This window comes from Phalangium opilio, unplaced genomic scaffold, assembly GCF_054372755.1.
Source record: "Phalangium opilio isolate 3A_F unplaced genomic scaffold, DU_Popi_V2 ptg001170l_1, whole genome shotgun sequence".
NCBI lineage: Eukaryota > Metazoa > Arthropoda > Arachnida > Opiliones > Phalangiidae > Phalangium > Phalangium opilio.
The window spans coordinates 3,824,491-3,845,575 of record NW_028324255.1 but is presented as its reverse complement, the minus strand read 5'-3'; the positions used below and the strand labels follow the sequence as shown (position 1 = coordinate 3,845,575).

At 48.0% G+C, this 21,085-nt stretch overlaps 1 non-coding gene across 1 annotated transcript; it reads left to right on the top strand.

The window, feature by feature from the left end:
- Positions 1-6,867: 6,867 nt before the first annotated feature.
- On the top strand, positions 6,868-6,940 carry TRNAE-CUC (transfer RNA glutamic acid (anticodon CUC)). Its single transcript has one exon. It is a non-coding gene; the product is annotated as a tRNA-Glu (tRNA).
- Positions 6,941-21,085: the final 14,145 nt, after the last annotated feature.

Below are 21,085 nucleotides of genomic sequence, written 5' to 3'. Positions count from 1 at the left end.
CGAGCACTTAATCGAAAGGTTGGTGGTTCGAGCCCACCCGGAAGAGGTGTTGTGGGGTCTCAGATGTAGCGTTAAAAGTCAAAACTTTTCCACAATACGTGACAACCATTTAATTTCTGATCTTCCGTGGCTCAATAGTTAGCGCGTTCGGCTGTTAACCAATAGGTTGGTGGTTCGAGCCCACCCGGGAGCGGTGTTTTTGGATCTCAAATGTAACGTAAATAGCCAAAGTTTTTCCAAAATACCTGACGACCATTTAATTTTTGGGCGTCCGTGGCGAATGGTTAGCGCGTTCGGCTGTTAACCGAAAGGTTGGTGGTTCGAGCCCATCCGGGAGCGGTGTTGTGAGGTCTCAGATGTGAAGTAAAAAGACAAGGTTTTACCTCAATACCTGACGAAAATTTAATTTTTGGGCTTCAGTGGCGCAATGGTCAGCGCGTTCAGCTGTTAACCGAAAGGTTGGTGGTTCGAGCCCTCCCGGGAGCGGTGTTGTGACGTCTCAGATGTAACGTAAAATGTCAGAGTTTTTCCACAATACCTGACGAGCATTTAATTTTTGGGCTTCCGTGGCGCAATGGTTAGCGCGTTCAGCTGTTAATCGAAAGGTTGGTATTCGAGCCCACCCGGGAGAGGTGTTGTGAGGTCTCAGATGAAGCGTGAAAAGTCAGACTTTTTCCATAATACGTGATAACCATTTATTTTCTGATCTTTCGTGGCTCAACGTTTAGCGCGTTCGGCTGTTAACCAATAGCTTGGTGGTTCGAGCCCACCCGGGAGCGGTGTTTTTGGATCTCAAATGTAACGTAAATAGCCAAAGTTTTTCCACAATACCTGACGACCATTTAATTTTTGGGCTTCCGTGGCGCAATGGTTAGCGCGTTCAGCTGTTAACCGAAAGGTTGGTGGTTCGAGCCCAAAAGAGAGGTTTTGTGGGGTCTCAGATGTAGCGTGAAAAGTCGTAACTTTTCAACAAAACCTGACAACCATTTAATTTTTGGGCGTCCGTGGCGCAATGGCTAGCGCGTTCGGCTGTTAACCGAAAGGTTGGTGGTTCGAGCCCATCCGGGAGCGGTGTTGTGACGTCTCAGATGTTACGTAAAATGTCAGAGTTTTTCCACAATACCTGACGAACATTTAATTTTTGGCCTTCCGTGGCGCAATAATTAGCGCGTCGAGCACTTATTGAAAGGTTGGTGGTTCGAGCCCACCCGGAAAAGGTGTTGTGGGGTCTCAGATGTAGCGTTAAAAGTCAAAACTTTTCCACAATACGTGACAACCATTTAATTTCTGATCTTCCGTGGCTCAATAGTTAGCGCGTTCGGCTGTTAACCAATAGGTTGGTGGTTCGAGCCCACCCGGGAGCGGTGTTTTTGGATCTCAAATGTAACGTAAATAGCCAAAGTTTTTCCAAAATACCTGACGACCATTTAATTTTTGGGCGTCCGTGGCGAATGGTTAGCGCGTTCGGCTGTTAACCGAAAGGTTGGTGGTTCGAGCCCATCCGGGAGCGGTGTTGTGAGGTCTCAGATGTGAAGTAAAAAGACAAGGTTTTACCTCAATACCTGACGAAAATTTAATTTTTCTGCTTCAGTGGCGCAATGGTCAGCGCGTTCAGCTGTTAACCGAAAGGTTGGTGGTTCGAGCCCTCCCGGGAGCGGTGTTGTGACGTCTCAGATGTAACGTAAAATGTCAGAGTTTTTCCACAATACCTGACGAGCATTTAATTTTTGGGCTTCCGTGGCGCAATGGTTAGCGCGTTCAGCTGTTAATCGAAAGGTTGGTATTCGAGCCCACCCGGGAGAGGTGTTGTGAGGTCTCAGATGAAGCGTGAAAAGTCAGACTTTTTCCATAATACGTGATAACCATTTATTTTCTGATCTTTCGTGGCTCAACGGTTAGCGCGTTCGGCTGTTAACCAATAGCTTGGTGGTTCGAGCCCACCCGGGAGCGGTGTTTTTGGATCTCAAATGTAACGTAAATAGCCAAAGTTTTTCCGCAATACCTGACGACCATTTTTTTTGGGCGTCCGTGGCGCAATGGTTAGCGCGTTCGGCTGTTAACCTAAAGGTTGGTGGTTCGAGCCCATCCGGGAGCGGTGTTGTGAGGCCTCAGATGTGAAGTAAAAAGTCAAAGTTTTACCTCAATACCTGACGAAAATTTAATTTTTGGGCTTCAGTGGCGCAATGGTTAGCGCGTTCGGCTATTAACCAATAGTTTGGTGGTTCGAGCCCATCCGGGAGAAGTGTTGTGACGTCTCAGATGTAACGTAAAATGTCGGAGTTTTTCCACAATACCTGACCAACATTTAATTTTTGGGCTTCAGTGGCGCAATGGTCAGCGCGTTCAGCTGTTAACCGAAAGGTTGGAGGTTCGAGCCCAAACGAGAGAGGTTTTGTGGGGTCTCAGATGTAGCTTGAAAAGTCGTAACTTTTCAACAATACCTGACAACCATTTAATTGCTGAGCTTCTGTGGCTCAATGGTTAGCGCGTTCGGCTGTTAACCAATTGGTTGGTGGTTCGAGCCTATCCGGGAGAAGTGTTGTGACGTCTCAGATGTAACGTAAAATGTCAGAGTTTTTCCACAATACCTGACGAACATTTATTTTCTGAGCTTTCGTGGCTCAATGGTTAGCGCGTTCGGCTGTTAACCAATAGGTTGGTGGTTCGAGCCCACCCGGGAGCGGTGTTTTTGGATCTCAATGGTACGTTCTACAAATGCCAAAGTTTTTCTACAATACCTGACGACCATTTAATTTTTGGGCTTCCGTGGCGCAATGGTTAGTGCGTTCAGCTGTTAACCGAAAGGTTGGTGGTTCGAGCCCAAACGAGAGAGGATTTGTGGGGTCTCAGATGTAGCGTGAAAAGTCGTAACTTTTCAACAATACCTGACAACCATTTAATTTTTGGGCGTCCGTGGCGCAATGGCTAGCGCGTTCGGCTGTTAACCGAAAGGTTGGTGGTTCGAGCCCATCCGGGAGCGGTGTTGTGACGTCTCAGATGTTACGTAAAATGTCAGAGTTTTTCCGCAATACCTGACGAACATTTAATTTTTGGGCTTCCGTGGCGCAGTAATTAGCGCGTCCAGCTCTTAATCGAAAGGTTGGTGGTTCGAGCCCACCCGGAAGAGGTGTTGTGGGGTCTCAGATGTAGCGTTAAAAGTCAAAACTTTTCCACAATACGTGACAACCATTTAATTTTTTGGGCTTCCTTGGCGCAATGGTTAGCGCGTTCGGCAGTTAACCGAAAGGATGGTGGTTCGAGCCCACCTGGGAGAGGTGTTGTAGGGTCTCAGATGTAACGTAAAAAGTCATAACTTATCCACAAAACCTAACAACCATTTAATTTCTGAGCTTCTGTGGCTCAATGGTTAGCGCGTTCGGCTGTTAACCAATTGGTTGGTGGTTCGAGCCTATCCGCGAGAAGTGTTGTGACGTCTCAGATGTAACGTAAAATGTCAGAGTTTTTCCACAATACCTGACGAACATTTTATTTTTGGGCTTGCGTGGCGCAATGGTTAGCGCGTTCAGCTGTTAATCGAAAGGTTGGTGGTTCGAGCCCACCCGGGAGAGGTGTTGTTGGGTCTCATATGTAGCGTAAAAAGTCAAAACTTTTCCACAATACGTGACAACCATTTATTTTCTGAGCTTTCGTGGCTCAATGGTTAGCGCGTTCGGCTGTTAACCAATAGGTTGGTGGTTCGAGCCCACCCGGGAGCGGTGTTTTTGGATCTCAAATGTAACGTAAATAGCCAAAGTTTTTCCACAATACCTGACGACCATTTAATTTTTGGGCGTCCGTGGCGAATGGTTAGCGCATTCGGCTATTAACCAATAGGTTGGTGGTTCGAGCCCATCCGGGAGAAGTGTTGTGACGTCTCAGATGTAACGTAAAATGTCAGAGTTTTTCCACAATACCTGACGAACATTTAATTTTTGGGCTTCAGTGGCGCAATGGTCAGCGCGTTCAGCTGTTAACCGAAAGGTTGGTGGTTCGAGCCCTCCCGGGAGCGGTGTTGTGACGTCTCAGATGTAACGTAAAATGTCAGAGTTTTTCCACAATACCTGACGAGCATTTAATTTTTGGGCTTCCGTGGCGCAATGGTTAGCGCGTTCAGCTGTTAATCGAAAGGTTGGTATTCGAGCCCACCCGGGAGAGGTGTTGTGAGGTCTCAGATGAAGCGTGAAAAGTCAGACTTTTTCCATAATACGTGATAACCATTTATTTTCTGATCTTTCGTGGCTCAACGGTTAGCGCGTTCGGCTGTTAGACAATAGCTTGGTGGTTCGAGCCCACCCGGGAGCGGTGTTTTTGGATCTCAAATGTAACGTAAATAGCCAAAGTTTTTCCACAATACCTGACGACCATTTAATTTTTGGGCTTCCGTGGCGCAATGGTTAGCGCGTTCAGCTGTTAACCGAAAGGTTGGTGGTTCGAGCCCAAAAGAGAGGTTTTGTGGGGTCTCAGATGTAGCGTGAAAAGTCGTAACTTTTCAACAAAACCTGACAACCATTTAATTTTTGGGCGTCCGTGGCGCAATGGCTAGCGCGTTCGGCTGTTAACCGAAAGGTTGGTGGTTCGAGCCCATCCGGGAGCGGTGTTGTGACGTCTCAGATGTTACGTAAAATGTCAGAGTTTTTCCACAATACCTGACGAACATTTAATTTTTGGCCTTCCGTGGCGCAATAATTAGCGCGTCGAGCACTTATTGAAAGGTTGGTGGTTCGAGCCCACCCGGAAGAGGTGTTGTGGGGTCTCAGATGTAGCGTTAAAAGTCAAAACTTTTCCACAATACGTGACAACCATTTAATTTCTGATCTTCCGTGGCTCAATAGTTAGCGCGTTCGGCTGTTAACCAATAGGTTGGTGGTTCGAGCCCACCCGGGAGCGGTGTTTTTGGATCTCAAATGTAACGTAAATAGCCAAAGTTTTTCCAAAATACCTGACGACCATTTAATTTTTGGTCGTCCGTGGCGAATGGTTAGCGCGTTCGGCTGTTAACCGAAAGGTTGGTGGTTCGAGCCCATCCGGGAGCGGTGTTGTGAGGTCTCAGATGTGAAGTAAAAAGACAAGGTTTTACCTCAATACCTGACGAAAATTTAATTTTTGGGCTTCAGTGGCGCAATGGTCAGCGCGTTCAGCTGTTAACCGAAAGGTTGGTGGTTCGAGCCCTCCCGGGAGCGGTGTTGTGACGTCTCAGATGTAACGTAAAATGTCAGAGTTTTTCCACAATACCTGACGAGCATTTAATTTTTGGGCTTCCGTGGCGCAATGGTTAGCGCGTTCAGCTGTTAATCGAAAGGTTGGTATTCGAGCCCACCCGGGAGAGGTGTTGTGAGGTCTCAGATGAAGCGTGAAAAGTCAGACTTTTTCCATAATACGTGATAACCATTTATTTTCTGATCTTTCGTGGCTCAACGGTTAGCGCGTTCGGCTGTTAACCAATAGCTTGGTGGTTCGAGCCCACCCGGGAGCGGTGTTTTTGGATCTCAAATGTAACGTAAATAGCCAAAGTTTTTCCGCAATACCTGACGACCATTTTTTTTGGGCGTCCGTGGCGCAATGGTTAGCGCGTTCGGCTGTTAACCGAAAGGTTGGTGGTTCGAGCCCATCCGGGAGCGGTGTTGTGAGGCCTCAGATGTGAAGTAAAAAGTCAAAGTTTTACCTCAATACCTGACGAAAATTTAATTTTTGGGCTTCAGTGGCGCAATGGTTAGCGCGTTCGGCTATTAACCAATAGTTTGGTGGTTCGAGCCCATCCGGGAGAAGTGTTGTGACGTCTCAGATGTAACGTAAAATGTCGGAGTTTTTCCACAATACCTGACCAACATTTAATTTTTGGGCTTCAGTGGCGCAATGGTCAGCGCGTTCAGCTGTTAACCGAAAGGTTGGAGGTTCGAGCCCAAACGAGAGAGGTTTTGTGGGGTCTCAGATGTAGCTTGAAAAGTCGTAACTTTTCAACAATACCTGACAACCATTTAATTGCTGAGCTTCTGTGGCTCAATGGTTAGCGCGTTCGGCTGTTAACCAATTGGTTGGTGGTTCGAGCCTATCCGGGAGAAGTGTTGTGACGTCTCAGATGTAACGTAAAATGTCAGAGTTTTTCCACAATACCTGACGAACATTTTATTTTTGGGCTTGCGTGGCGCAATGGTTAGCGCGTTCAGCTGTTAATCGAAAGGTTGGTGGTTCGAGCCCACCCGGGAGAGGTGTTGTTGGGTCTCATATGTAGCGTAAAAAGTCAAAACTTTTCCACAATACGTGACAACCATTTATTTTCTGAGCTTTCGTGGCTCAATGGTTAGCGCGTTCGGCTGTTAACCAATAGGTTGGTGGTTCGAGCCCACCCGGGAGCGGTGTTTTTGGATCTCAAATGTAACGTAAATAGCCAAAGTTTTTCCACAATACCTGACGACCATTTAATTTTTGGGCGTCCGTGGCGAATGGTTAGCGCGTTCAGCTGTTAATCGAAAGCTTGGTGGTTCGAGCCCACCCGGGAGCGGTGTTTTTGGATCTCAAATGTAACGTAAATAGCCAAAGTTTTTCTACAATACCTGACGACCATTTAATTTTTGGGCTTCCGTGGCGCAATGGTTAGTGCGTTCAGCTGTTAACCGAAAGGTTGGTGGTTCGAGCCCAAACGAGAGAGGATTTGTGGGGTCTCAGATGTAGCGTGAAAAGTCGTAAATTTTCAACAATACCTGACAACCATTTAATTTTTGGGCGTCCGTGGCGCAATGGCTAGCGCGTTCGGCTGTTAACCGAAAGGTTGGTGGTTCGAGCCCATCCGGGAGCGGTGTTGTGACGTCTCAGATGTTACGTAAAATGTCAGAGTTTTTCCACAATACCTGACGAACATTTAATTTCTGAGCTTCCGTGGCTCAATGGTTAGCGCGTTCGGCTCTCAATCGAAAGGTTGGTGGTTCGAGCCCATCCGGGAGCGGTGTTGTGAGGTCTCGGATGTGAAGTAAAAAGTCAAAGTTTTACCTCAATACCTGACGAAAATTTAATTTTTGGGCTTCAGTGGCGCAATGGTCAGCGCGTTCAGCTGTTAACCGAAAGGTTGGTGGTTCGAGCCCTCCCGGGAGCGGTGTTGTGACGTCTCAGATGTAACGTAAAATGTCAGAGTTTTTCCAAAATACCTGACGAGCATTTAATTTTTGGGCGTCCGTGGCGAATGGTTAGCGCGTTCGGCTGTTAACCGAAAGGTTGGTGGTTCGAGCCCATCCGGGAGCGGTGTTGTGAGGTCTCAGATGAGAAGTAAAAAGTCAAGGTTTTACCTCAATACCTGACGAAAATTTAATTTTTGGGCTTCAGTGGCGCAATGGTCAGCGCGTTCAGTTGTTAACCGAAAGGTTGGTGGTTCGAGCCCTCCTGGGAGCGGTGTTGTGACGTCTCAGATGTAACGTAAAATGTCAGAGTTTTTCCACAACACCTGACGAACATTTAATTTTTGGGCTTCCGTGGCGCAATGGTTAGCGCGTTCAGCTGTTAAGCGAAAGGTTGGTGGTTCGAGCCCGCCCGGAAGAGGTATTGTGTGGTCTCAGATGTAGCGTAAAAAGTCAAAACCTTTCCACAATATGTGACAACCATTTAATTTCTGAGCTTCCGTGGCTCAATGGTTAGCGCGTTCGGCTGTTAATCGAAAGGTTGGTGGTTCGAGCCCATCCGGGAGCGGTGTTGCGAGGTCTCAGATGTAGCGTGAAAAGTCAAACTTTTTCCATAATACGTGATAACCATTTATTTTCTGAGCTTCCGTGGCTCAATGGTTAGCGCGTTCGGCTGTTAACCAATAGGTTGGTGGTTCAAGCCCACCATTGAGCGGTGTTGTGTGATCTCAAATGTAACGTAGAAAGTCAAAGTTTTTCCACAATACCTGACGACCATTTAATTTTCGGGCCTCAGTGGCTCAATGGTTAGCGCGTTCAGCTGTTAACCAATAGGTTGGTGGTTCGAGCCCACCCGGGAGCGGTGTTGTGTGATCTCAAATGTAACGTAGAAAGCCAAAGTTTTTCCACAATACCTGACGACCATTTAATTTTTGGGCTTCCGTGGCGCAATGGTTAGCGCGTTCGGCTGTTAACCAATAGGTTGGTGGTTCAAGCCCACCAGGGAGCGGTGTTGTGTGATCTCAAATGTAACGTAGAAAGTCAAAGTTTTTCCAAAATACCTGACGACCATTTAATTTTTGGGCTTCCGTGGCGCAATGGTTAGCACGTTCGGCTGTTAACCAATAGGTTGGTGGTTCGAGCCCATCCGGGAGCGGTGTTGTGAGGTCTCAGATGTGACGTAAAAAGTCAAAGTTTTTCCACAATACCTGACAACCATTTAATTTCTGAGCTTCCGTGGCTCAATGGTTAGCGCGTTCGGCTGTTAACCAATAGGTTGGTGGTTCGAGCCCACCCGGGAGCGGTGTTGCGGGATCTCAAATGTAACGTAGAAAGCCAAAGTTTTTGCACAATAAATGACGACCATTTAATTTTTGGGCTTCCGTGGCGCAATGGTTAGCGCGTTCGGCTGTTAACCAATAGGTTGGTGGTTCGACCCCATCCGGGAGCGGTGTTGTGAGGTCTCAGATTTGACGTAAAAAATCAAGGTTTTTACACAATACCTGACGAGCATTTAACTTTTGGGCTTCCGTGGCGCAATGGTTAGCGCGTTCGGCTGTTAACCAATAGGTTGGTGGTTCGAGCCCATCCGGGAGCGGTGTTGTGAGGTCTCAGATGTGACGTAAAAAGTCAAGGTTTTTACACAATACCTGACGAGCATTTAACATTTGGGCTTCCGTGGCGCAATGTTTAGCGCGTTCGGCTTTTAACCAATAGGTTGGTGGTTCGAGCCCATCCGGGAGCGGTGTTGTGAGGTCTCAGATGTGACGTAAAAAGTCAAGGTTTTTACACAATACCTGACGAGCATTTAATTTTTGGGCGTCCGTGGCGAATGGTTAGCGCGTTCGGCTGTTAACCGAAAGGTTGGTGGTTCGAGCCCATCCGGGAGCGGTGTTGTGAGGTCTCATTTGAGAAGTAAAAAGTCAAGGTTTTACCTCAATACCTGACGAAAATTTAATTTTTGGGCTTCCGTGGCGCAATGGTTAGCACGTTCGGCTGTTAACCAATAGGTTGGTGGTTCGAGCCCATCCGGGAGCGGTGTTGTGAGGTCTCAGATGTGACGTAAAAAGTCAAAGTTTTTACACAATACCTGACGAGCATTTAACTTTTGGGCTTCCGTGGCGCAATGGTTAGCGCGTTCGGCTGTTAACCAATAGGTTGGTGGTTCGAGCCCATCCGGGAGCGGTGTTGTGAGGTCTCAGATGAGAAGTAAAAAGTCAAGGTTTTACCTCAATACCTGACGAAAATTTAATTTTTGGGCTTCCGTGGCGCAATGGTTAGCGCGTTCAGCTGTTAAGCGAAAGGTTGGTGGTTCGAGCCCGCCCGGAAGAGGTATTGTGTGGTCTCAGATGTAGCGTAAAAAGTCAAAACTTTTCCACAATACGTGACAACCATTTAATTTCTGAGCTTCCGTGGCTCAATGGTTAGCGCGTTCGGCTGTTAATCGAAAGGTTGGTGGTTCGAGCCCATCCGGGAGCGGTGTTGTGAGGTCTCAGAAGTGACGTAAAAAGTCAAGGTTTTTCCACAATACCTGACGACCATTTAATTTTTGGGCTTCCGTGGCGCAATGGTTAGCACGTTCGGCTGTTAACCAATAGGTTGGTGGTTCGAGCCCGCCCGGAAGAGGTATTGTGTGGTCTCAGATGTAGCGTAAAAAGTCAAAACTTTTCCACAATACGTGACAACCATTTAATTTCTGAGCTTCCGTGGCTCAATGGTTAGCGCGTTCGGCTGTTAACCAATAGGTTGGTGGTTCGAGCCCACCCGGGAGCGGTGTTGCGGGATCTCAAATGTAACGTAGAAAGCCAAAGTTTTTGCACAATAAATGACGACCATTTAATTTTTGGGCTTCCGTGGCGCAATGGTTAGCGCGTTCGGCTGTTAACCAATAGGTTGGTGGTTCGACCCCATCCGGGAGCGGTGTTGTGAGGTCTCAGATTTGACGTAAAAAATCAAGGTTTTTACACAATACCTGACGAGCATTTAACGTTTGGGCTTCCGTGGCGCAATGGTTAGCGCGTTCGGCTGTTAACCAATAGGTTGGTGGTTCGAGCCCATCCGGGAGCGGTGTTGTGAGGTCTCAGATGTGACGTAAAAAGTCAAGGTTTTTACACAATACCTGACGAGCATTTAACATTTGGGCTTCCGTGGCGCAATGTTTAGCGCGTTCGGCTGTTAACCAATAGGTTGGTGGTTCGAGCCCATCCGGGAGCGGTGTTGTGAGGTCTCAGATGTGACGTAAAAAGTCAAGGTTTTTACACAATACCTGACGAGCATTTAACTTTTGGGCTTCCGTGGCGCAACGTTTAGCGCGTTCGGCTGTTAACCAATAGGTTGGTGGTTCGAGCCCATCCGGGAGCGGTGTTGTGAGGTCTCAGATGTGACGTAAAAAGTCAAGGTTTTTACACAATACCTGATGAGCATTAAACTTTTGGGCTTCCGTTGCGCAATGGTTAGCGCGTTCGGCTGTTAACCAATAGGTTGGTGGTTCGAGCCCATCCGGGAGCGGTGTTGTGAGGTCTCAGATGTGACGTAAAAAGTCAAGGTTTTTACACAATACCTGACGAGCATTTAACTTTTGGGCTTCCGTGGCGCAACGTTTAGCGCGTTCGGCTGTTAACCAATAGGTTGGTGGTTCGAGCCCATCCGGGAGCGGTGTTGTGAGGTCTCAGATGTGACGTAAAAAGTCAAGGTTTTTACACAATACCTGACGAGCATTAAACTTTTGGGTTTCCGTGGCGCAATGGTTAGCGCGTTCGGCTGTTAACCAATAGGTTAGTGGTTCGAGCCCACCCGGGAGCGGCGTTGTGGGATCTCAAATGTAACGTAGAAAGCCAAAGTTTTTCCACAATACCGGACGACCATTTAATTTTTGGGCTTCCGTGGCGCAATGGTTAGCGCGTTCAGCTGCTATTCAAAAGAATGGTGGTTTGAGCCCTTCCGGGAGCGGTGTTGTGACGTCTCAGATGTAACATAAAATGTCAGAGTTTTTCCACAATACCTGACGAATATTGAACTTTTGGGCTTCCGTGGCGCAATGGTTAGCGCGTTCAGCTGTTAATCGAAAGGTTGGTGGTTCGAGCCCACCCGGGAGAGGTGTTGTGGGGTCTCAGATGTAGCGTAAAAAGTCAAAACGTTTCCACAATACGTGACAACCATTTAATTTCTGAGCCTCCGTGGCTCAATGGTTAGCGCGTTCGGCTGTTAACCAATAGGTTAGTGGTTCGAGCCCACCCGGGAGCGGCGTTGTGGGATCTCAAATGTAACGTAGAAAGCCAAAGTTTTTCCACAATACCGGACGACCATTTAATTTTTGGGCTTCCGTGGCGCAATGGTTAGCGCGTTCAGCTGCTATTCAAAAGAATGGTGGTTTGAGCCCTTCCGGGAGCGGTGTTGTGACGTCTCAGATGTAACATAAAATGTCAGAGTTTTTCCACAATACCTGACGAATATTGAACTTTTGGGCTTCCGTGGCGCAATGGTTAGCGCGTTCAGCTGTTAATCGAAAGGTTGGTGGTTCGAGCCCACCCGGGAGAGGTGTTGTGGGGTCTCAGATGTAGCGTAAAAAGTCAAAACTTTTCCACAATACGTGACAACCATTTAATTTCTGAGCTTCCGTGGCTCAATGGTTAGCGCTTTCGGCTGTTAACCAATAGGTTGGTGGTTCGAGCCCATCCGGGAGCGGTGTTGTGAGGTCTCAGATGTGACGTAAAAGGTCAAGGTTTTTACACAATACCTGACGAGCATTTAATTTTTGGGCTTCCGTGGCGCAATGGTTAGCGCGTTCAGCAGTTAACAAATAGGTTAGTGGTTCGAGCCCACCCGGGAGTGGCGTTGTGGGATCTCAAACGTAACGTAGAAAGCCAAAGTTTTTCCACAATACCTGACGACCATTTAATTTTTTTGCTTCCGTGGCGCAATGGTTAACGCGTTCGGCTGTTAACCAATAGGTTGGTGGTTCGAGCCCACCCGGGAGCGGTGTTGTGGGATCTCAAATGTAACGTAGAAAGCCAAAGTTTTTCCACAATACGTGACGACCATTTAATTTCTGAGCTTCCGTGGCTCAATGGTTAGCGCGTTCGGCTGTTAACCAATAGGTTGGTGGTTCGAGCCCATCCGGGAGCGGTGTTGTGAGGTCTCAGAAGTGACGTAAAAAGTCAAGGTTTTTACACAATACCTGACGAGCATTTAATTTTTGGGCTTCCGTGGCGCAATGGTTAGCGCGTTCAGCAGTTAACAAATAGGTTAGTGGTTCGAGCCCACCCGGGAGCGGCGTTGTGGGATCTCAAACGTAACGTAGAAAGCCAAAGTTTTTCCACAATACCTGACGACCATTTAATTTTTTTGCTTCCGTGGCGCAATGGTTAACGCGTTCGGCTGTTAACCAATAGGTTGGTGGTTCGAGCCCACCCGGGAGCGGTGTTGTGGGATCTCAAATGTAACGTAGAAAGCCAAAGTTTTTCCACAATACGTGACGACCATTTAATTTCTGAGCTTCCGTGGCTCAATGGTTAGCGCGTTCGGCTGTTAACCAATAGGTTGGTGGTTCGAGCCCATCCGGGAGCGGTGTTGTGAGGTCTCAGAAGTGACGTAAAAAGTCAAGGTTTTTACACAATACTTGACGAGCATTTAACATTTGGGCTTCCGTGGCGCAATGTTTAGCGCGTTCGGCTGTTAACCAATAGGTTGGTGGTTCGAGCCCATCCGGGAGCGGTGTTGTGAGGTCTCGGATGTGACGTAAAAAGTCAAGGTTTTTACACAATACCTGACGAGCATTTAACTTTTGGGCTTCCGTGGCGCAACGTTTAGCGCGTTCGGCTGTTAACCAATAGGTTGGTGGTTCGAGCCCATCCGGGAGCGGTGTTGTGAGTTCTCAGATGTGACGTAAAAAGTCAAGGTTTTTACACAATACCTGACGAGCATTAAACTTTTGGGCTTCCGTGGCGCAATGGTTAGCGCGTTCGGCTGTTAACCAATAGGTTGGTGGTTCGAGCCCATCCGGGAGCGGTGTTGTGAGGTCTCAGATGTGACGTAAGAAGTCAAGGTTTTTACACAATACCTGACGAGTATTTAACTTTTGGGCTTCCGTGGCGCAATGGTTAGCGCGTTCAGCAGTTAACAAATAGGTTAGTGGTTCGAGCCCACCCGGGAGTGGCGTTGTGGGATCTCAAACGTAACGTAGAAAGCCAAAGTTTTTCCACAATACCTGACGACCATTTAATTTTTTTGCTTCCGTGGCGCAATGGTTAACGCGTTCGGCTGTTAACCAATAGGTTGGTGGTTCGAGCCCACCCGGGAGCGGTGTTGTGGGATCTCAAATGTAACGTAGAAAGCCAAAGTTTTTCCACAATACGTGACGACCATTTAATTTCTGAGCTTCCGTGGCTCAATGGTTAGCGCGTTCGGCTGTTAACCAATAGGTTGGTGGTTCGAGCCCATCCGGGAGCGGTGTTGTGAGGTCTCAGAAGTGACGTAAAAAGTCAAGGTTTTTACACAATATCTGACGAGCATTTAATTTTTGGGCTTCCGTGGCGCAATGGTTAGCGCGTTCAGCAGTTAACAAATAGGTTAGTGGTTCGAGCCCACCCGGGAGCGGCGTTGTGGGATCTCAAACGTAACGTAGAAAGCCAAAGTTTTTCCACAATACCTGACGACCATTTAATTTTTTTGCTTCCGTGGCGCAATGGTTAACGCGTTCGGCTGTTAACCAATAGGTTGGTGGTTCGAGCCCACCCGGGAGCGGTGTTGTGGGATCTCAAATGTAACGTAGAAAGCCAAAGTTTTTCCACAATACGTGACGACCATTTAATTTCTGAGCTTCCGTGGCTCAATGGTTAGCGCGTTCGGCTGTTAACCAATAGGTTGGTGGTTCGAGCCCATCCGGGAGCGGTGTTGTGAGGTCTCAGAAGTGACGTAAAAAGTCAAGGTTTTTACACAATACCTGACGAGCATTTAACATTTGGGCTTCCGTGACGCAATGTTTAGCGCGTTCGGCTGTTAACCAATAGGTTGGTGGTTCGAGCCCATCCGGGAGCGGTGTTGTGAGGTCTCAGATGTGACGTAAAAAGTCAAGGTTTTTACACAATACCTGACGAGCATTTAACTTTTGGGCTTCCGTGGCGCAACGTTTAGCGCGTTCGGCTGTTAACCAATAGGTTGGTGGTTCGAGCCCATCCGGGAGCGGTGTTGTGAGTTCTCAGATGTGACGTAAAAAGTCAAGGTTTTTACACAATACCTGACGAGCATTAAACTTTTGGGCTTCCGTGGCGCAATGGTTAGCGCGTTCGGCTGTTAACCAATAGGTTGGTGGTTCGAGCCCATCCGGGAGCGGTGTTGTGAGGTCTCAGATGTGACGTAAGAAGTCAAGGTTTTTACACAATACCTGACGAGTATTTAACTTTTGGGCTTCCGTGGCGCAATGGTTAGCGCGTTCGGCTGTTAACCAATAGGTTGGTGGTTCAAGCCCACCAGGGAGCGGTGTTGTGTGATCTCAAATGTAACGTAGAAAGTCAAAGTTTTTCCACAATACCTGACGACCATTTAATATTTGGGCTTCCGTGGCGCAATGGTTAGCACGTTCGGCTGTTAACCAATAGGTTGGTGGTTCAAGCCCACCAGGGAGCGGTGTTGTGTGATCTCAAATGTAACGTAGAAAGTCAAAGTTTTTCCACAATACCTGACGACCATTTAATTTTTGGGCTTCCGTGGCGCAATGGTTAGCACGTTCGGCTGTTAACCAATAGGTTGGTGGTTCGAGCCCATCCGGGAGCGGTGTTGTGAGGTCTCAGATGTGACGTAAAAAGTCAAGGTTTTTACACAATACCTGACGAGCATTTAACTTTTGGGCTTCCGTGGCGCAACGTTTAGCGCGTTCGGCTGTTAACCAATAGGTTGGTGGTTCGAGCCCATCCGGGAGCGGTGTTGTGAGTTCTCAGATGTGACGTAAAAAGTCAAGGTTTTTACACAATACCTGACGAGCATTAAACTTTTGGGCTTCCGTGGCGCAATGGTTAGCGCGTTCGGCTGTTAACCAATAGGTTGGTGGTTCGAGCCCATCCGGGAGCGGTGTTGTGAGGTCTCAGATGTGACGTAAGAAGTCAAGGTTTTTACACAATACCTGACGAGTATTTAACTTTTGGGCTTCCGTGGCGCAATGGTTAGCGCGTTCGGCTGTTAACCAATAGGTTGGTGGTTCAAGCCCACCAGGGAGCGGTGTTGTGTGATCTCAAATGTAACGTAGAAAGTCAAAGTTTTTCCACAATACCTGACGACCATTTAATATTTGGGCTTCCGTGGCGCAATGGTTAGCACGTTCGGCTGTTAACCAATAGGTTGGTGGTTCAAGCCCACCAGGGAGCGGTGTTGTGTGATCTCAAATGTAACGTAGAAAGTCAAAGTTTTTCCACAATACCTGACAACCATTTAATTTCTGAGCTTCCGTGGCTCAATGGTTAGCGCGTTCGGCTGTTAACCAATAGGTTGGTGGTTCGAGCCCACCCGGGAGCGGTGTTGTGGGATCTCAAATGTAACGTAGAAAGCCAAAGTTTTTGCACAATAAATGACGACCATTTAATTTTTGGGCTTCCGTGGCGCAATGGTTAGCGCGTTCGGCTGTTAACCAATAGGTTGGTGGTTCGACCCCATCCGGGAGCGGTGTTGTGAGGTCTCAGATTTGACGTAAAAAATCAAGGTTTTTACACAATACCTGACGAGCATTTAACTTTTGGGCTTCCGTGGCGCAATGGTTAGCGCGTTCGGCTGTTAACCAATAGGTTGGTGGTTCGAGCCCATCCGGGAGCGGTGTTGTGAGGTCTCAGATGTGACGTAAAAAGTCAAGGTTTTTACACAATACCTGACGAGCATTTAACATTTGGGCTTCCGTGGCGCAATGTTTAGCGCGTTCGGCTGTTAACCAATAGGTTGGTGGTTCGAGCCCATCCGGGAGCGGTGTTGTGAGGTCTCAGATGTGACGTAAAAAGTCAAGGTTTTTACACAATACCTGACGAGCATTAAACTTTTGGGCTTCCGTGGCGCAATGGTTAGCGCGTTCGGCTGTTAACCATTAGGTTGGTGGTTCGAGCCCATCCGGGAGCGGTGTTGTGAGGTCTCAGATGTGACGTAAGAAGTCAAGGTTTTTACACAATACCTGACGAGTATTTAACTTTTGGGCTTCCGTGGCGCAATGTTTAGCGCGTTCGGCTGTTAACCAATAGGTTGGTGGTTCGAGCCCATCCGGGAGCGGTGTTGTGAGGTCTCAGATGTGACGTAAAAAGTCAAGGTTTTTACACAATACCTGACGAGCATTAAACTTTTGGGCTTCCGTGGCGCAATGGTTAGCGCGTTCGGCAGTTAGCCAATAGGTTGGTGGTTCGAGCCCATCCGGGAGCGGTGTTGTGAGGCCTCAGATGTAACGTAAAAAGTCAAGGTTTTTACACAATACCTGACGAGCATTTAATTTTTGGGATTCCGTGGCGCAATGGTTAGCGCGTTCAGCTGTTAATCGAAAGGTTGGTGGTTCGAGCCCACCCGGGAGAGGTGTTGTGGGGTCTCAAATGTAACGTAGAAAGCCAAAGTTTTTCCACAACACCTGACAACCATTTAATTTCTGAGCTTCCGTGGCTCAATGGTTAGCGCGTTCGGCTGTTAACCAATAGGTTGGTGGTTCGAGCCCATCCGGGAGCGGTGTTGTGAAGTCTCAGATGTGACGTAAATAGTCAAGGTTTTTACACAATACCTGACGAGCATTTAACTATTGGGCTTCCGTGGCGCAATGGTTAGCGCGTTCGGCTGTTAACCAATAGGTTGGTGGTTCGAGCCCATCCGGGAGCGGTGTTGTGAGGTCTCAGATGTGACGTAAGAAGTCAAGGTTTTTACACAATACCTGACGAATATTTAACTTTTGGGCTTCCGTGGCGCAATGGTTAGCGCGTTCGGCTGTTAACCATTAGGTTGGTGGTTCGAGCCCATCCGGGAGCGGTGTTGTGAGGTCTCAGATGTGACGTAAAAAGTCAAGGTTTTTACACAATACCTGACGAGCATTTAACATTTGGGCTTCCGTGGCGCAATGTTTAGCGCGTTCGGCTGTTAACCAATAGGTTGGTGGTTCGAGCCCATCCGGGAGCGGTGTTGTGAGGTCTCAGATGTGACGTAAAAAGTCAAGGTTTTTACACAATACCTGACGAGCATTAAACTTTTGGGCTTCCGTGGCGCAATGGTTAGCGCGTTCGGCAGTTAGCCAATAGGTTGGTGGTTCGAGCCCATCCGGGAGCGGTGTTGTGAGGCCTCAGATGTAACGTAAAAAGTCAAGGTTTTTACACAATACCTGACGAGCATTTAATTTTTGGGATTCCGTGGCGCAATGGTTAGCGCGTTCAGCTGTTAATCGAAAGGTTGGTGGTTCGAGCCCACCCGGGAGAGGTGTTGTGGGGTCTCAAATGTAACGTAGAAAGCCAAAGTTTTTCCACAACACCTGACAACCATTTAATTTCTGAGCTTCCGTGGCTCAATGGTTAGCGCGTTCGGCTGTTAACCAATAGGTTGGTGGTTCGAGCCCATCCGGGAGCGGTGTTGTGAAGTCTCAGATGTGACGTAAATAGTCAAGGTTTTTACACAATACCTGACGAGCATTTAACTATTGGGCTTCCGTGGCGCAATGGTTAGCGCGTTCGGCTGTTAACCAATAGGTTGGTGGTTCGAGCCCATCCGGGAGCGGTGTTGTGAGGTCTCAGATGTGACGTAAGAAGTCAAGGTTTTTACACAATACCTGACGAATATTTAACTTTTGGGCTTCCGTGGCGCAATGGTTAGCGCGTTCGGCTGTTAACCAATAGGTTGGTGGTTCGAGCCCATCCGGGAGCGGTGTTGTGAGGTCTCAGATGTGACGTAAAAAGTCAAGTTTTTTGCGCAATACCTGACGAGCATTTAGGTTTTGGGCTTCCGTGGCGCAATGGTTAGCGCGTTCGGCTGTTAAGCAATAGGTTGGTGGTTCGAGCCCACCCGGGAGAGGTGTTGTGGGGTCTCAGATGTAGCGTAAAAAGTCAAAACGTTTCCACAATACGTGACAACCATTTAATTTCTGAGCCTCCGTGGCTCAATGGTTAGCGCGTTCGGCTGTTAACCAATAGGTTAGTGGTTCGAGCCCACCCGGGAGCGGCGTTGTGGGATCTCAAATGTAACGTAGAAAGCCAAAGTTTTTCCACAATACCGGACGACCATTTAATTTTTGGGCTTCCGTGGCGCAATGGTTAGCGCGTTCAGCTGCTATTCAAAAGAATGGTGGTTTGAGCCCTTCCGGGAGCGGTGTTGTGACGTCTCAGATGTAACATAAAATGTCAGAGTTTTTCCACAATACCTGACGAATATTGAACTTTTGGGCTTCCGTGGCGCAATGGTTAGCGCGTTCAGCTGTTAATCGAAAGGTTGGTGGTTCGAGCCCACCCGGGAGAGGTGTTGTGGGGTCTCAGATGTAGCGTAAAAAGTCAAAACTTTTCCACAATACGTGACAACCATTTAATTTCTGAGCTTCCGTGGCTCAATGGTTAGCGCTTTCGGCTGTTAACCAATAGGTTGGTGGTTCGAGCCCACCCGGGAGCGGTGTTGTGGGATCTCAAATGTAACGTAGAAAGCCAAAGTTTTTCCACAATACGTGACGACCATTTAATTTCTGAGCTTCCGTGGCTCAATGGTTAGCGCGTTCGGCTGTTAACCAATAGGTTGGTGGTTCGAGCCCATCCGGGAGCGGTGTTGTGAGGTCTCAGAAGTGACGTAAAAAGTCAAGGTTTTTACACAATACCTGACGAGCATTTAATTTTTGGGCTTCCGTGGCGCAATGGTTAGCGCGTTCAGCAGTTAACAAATAGGTTAGTGGTTCGAGCCCACCCGGGAGCGGCGTTGTGGGATCTCAAACGTAACGTAGAAAGCCAAAGTTTTTCCACAATACCTGACGACCATTTAATTTTTTTGCTTCCGTGGCGCAATGGTTAACGCGTTCGGCTGTTAACCAATAGGTTGGTGGTTCGAGCCCACCCGGGAGCGGTGTTGTGGGATCTCAAATGTAACGTAGAAAGCCAAAGTTTTTCCACAATACGTGACGACCATTTAATTTCTGAGCTTCCGTGGCTCAATGGTTAGCGCGTTCGGCTGTTAACCAATAGGTTGGTGGTTCGAGCCCATCCGGGAGCGGTGTTGTGAGGTCTCAGAAGTGACGTAAAAAGTCAAGGTTTTTACACAATACCTGACGAGCATTTAATTTTTGGGCTTCCGTGGCGCAATGGTTAGCGCGTTCAGCAGTTAACAAATAGGTTAGTGGTTCGAGCCCACCCGGGAGCGGCGTTGTGGGATCTCAAACGTAACGTAGAAAGCCAAAGTTTTTCCACAATACCTGACGACCATTTAATTTTTTTGCTTCCGTGGCGCAATGGTTAACGCGTTCGGCTGTTAACCAATAGGTTGGTGGTTCGAGCCCACCCGGGAGCGGTGTTGTGGGATCTCAAATGTAACGTAGAAAGCCAAAGTTTTTCCACAATACGTGACGACCATTTAATTTCTGAGCTTCCGTGGCTCAATGGTTAGCGCGTTCGGCTGTTAACCAATAGGTTGGTGGTTCGAGCCCATCCGGGAGCGGTGTTGTGAGGTCTCAGAAGTGACGTAAAAAGTCAAGGTTTTTACACAATACCTGACGAGCATTTAATTTTTGGGCTTCCGTGGCGCAATGGTTAGCGCGTTCAGCAGTTAACAAATAGGTTAGTGGTTCGAGCCCACCCGGGAGCGGCGTTGTGGGATCTCAAACGTAACGTAGAAAGCCAAAGTTTTTCCACAATACCTGACGACCATTTAATTTTTGGGCTTCCGTGGCGCAATGGTTAACGCGTTCGGCTGTTAACAAATAGGTTGGTGGTTCGAGCCCACCCGGGAGCGGTGTTGTGGGATCTCAAATGTAACGTAGAAAGCCAAAGTTTTTCCACAATACGTGACGACCATTTAATTTCTGAGCTTCCGTGGCTCAATGGTTAGCGCGTTCGGCTGTTAACCAATAGGTTGGTGGTTCGAGCCCATCCGGGAGCGGTGTTGTGAGGTCTCAGAAGTGACGTAAAAAGTCAAGGTTTTTACACAATACCTGACGAGCATTTAATTTTTGGGCTTCCGTGGCGCAATGGTTAGCGCGTTCAGCAGTTAACAAATAGGTTAGTGGTTCGAGCCCACCCGGGAGCGGCGTTGTGGGATCTCAAACGTAACGTAGAAAGCCAAAGTTTTTCCACAATACCTGACGACCATTTAATATTTGGGCTTCCGTGGCGCAATGGTTAACGCGTTCGGCTGTTAACAAATAGGTTGGTGGTTCGAGCCCACCCGGGAGCGGTGTTGTGGGATCTCAAATGTAACGTAGAAAGCCAAAGTTTTTCCACAATACGTGACAACCATTTAATTTCTGAGCTTCCGTGGCTGAATGGTTAGCGCGTTCAGCTTTTAACCAATAGGGTGGTGGTTCGAGCCCACCCGGGAGCGGTGTTGTGGGATCTCAAATGTAACGTAGAAAGACAAAGTTTTTCCACAATACCTGACGACCATTTATTTTTTGGGCTTCCTTGGCGCGATGGTTAGCGCGTTCGGCTGTTAACCGAAAGGTTGGTGGTTCGAGCCCAACCGAGAGAGGTGTTGTAGGGTCTCAGATGTAACGTAATAAGTCATAACTTATCCACAACACCTGACAACCATTTAATCTCTGAGCTTCCGTGGCTCAATGGTTACCTCGTTCGGCTGTTAACCAATAGGTTGGTGGTTCGAGCCCATCCGGGAGCGGTGTTGTGAGGTCTCAGATGTAACGTAAAATGTCAGAGTTTTTTCACAATACCTGACGAACATTTAATTTTTGGGCTTCCGTGGCGCAATGGTTAGCGCGTTCGGCTGTTAACCAATAGGTTGGTGGTTCGAGCCCATCCGGGAGCGGTGTTGTGAGGTCTCAGATGTGACGTAAAAAGTCA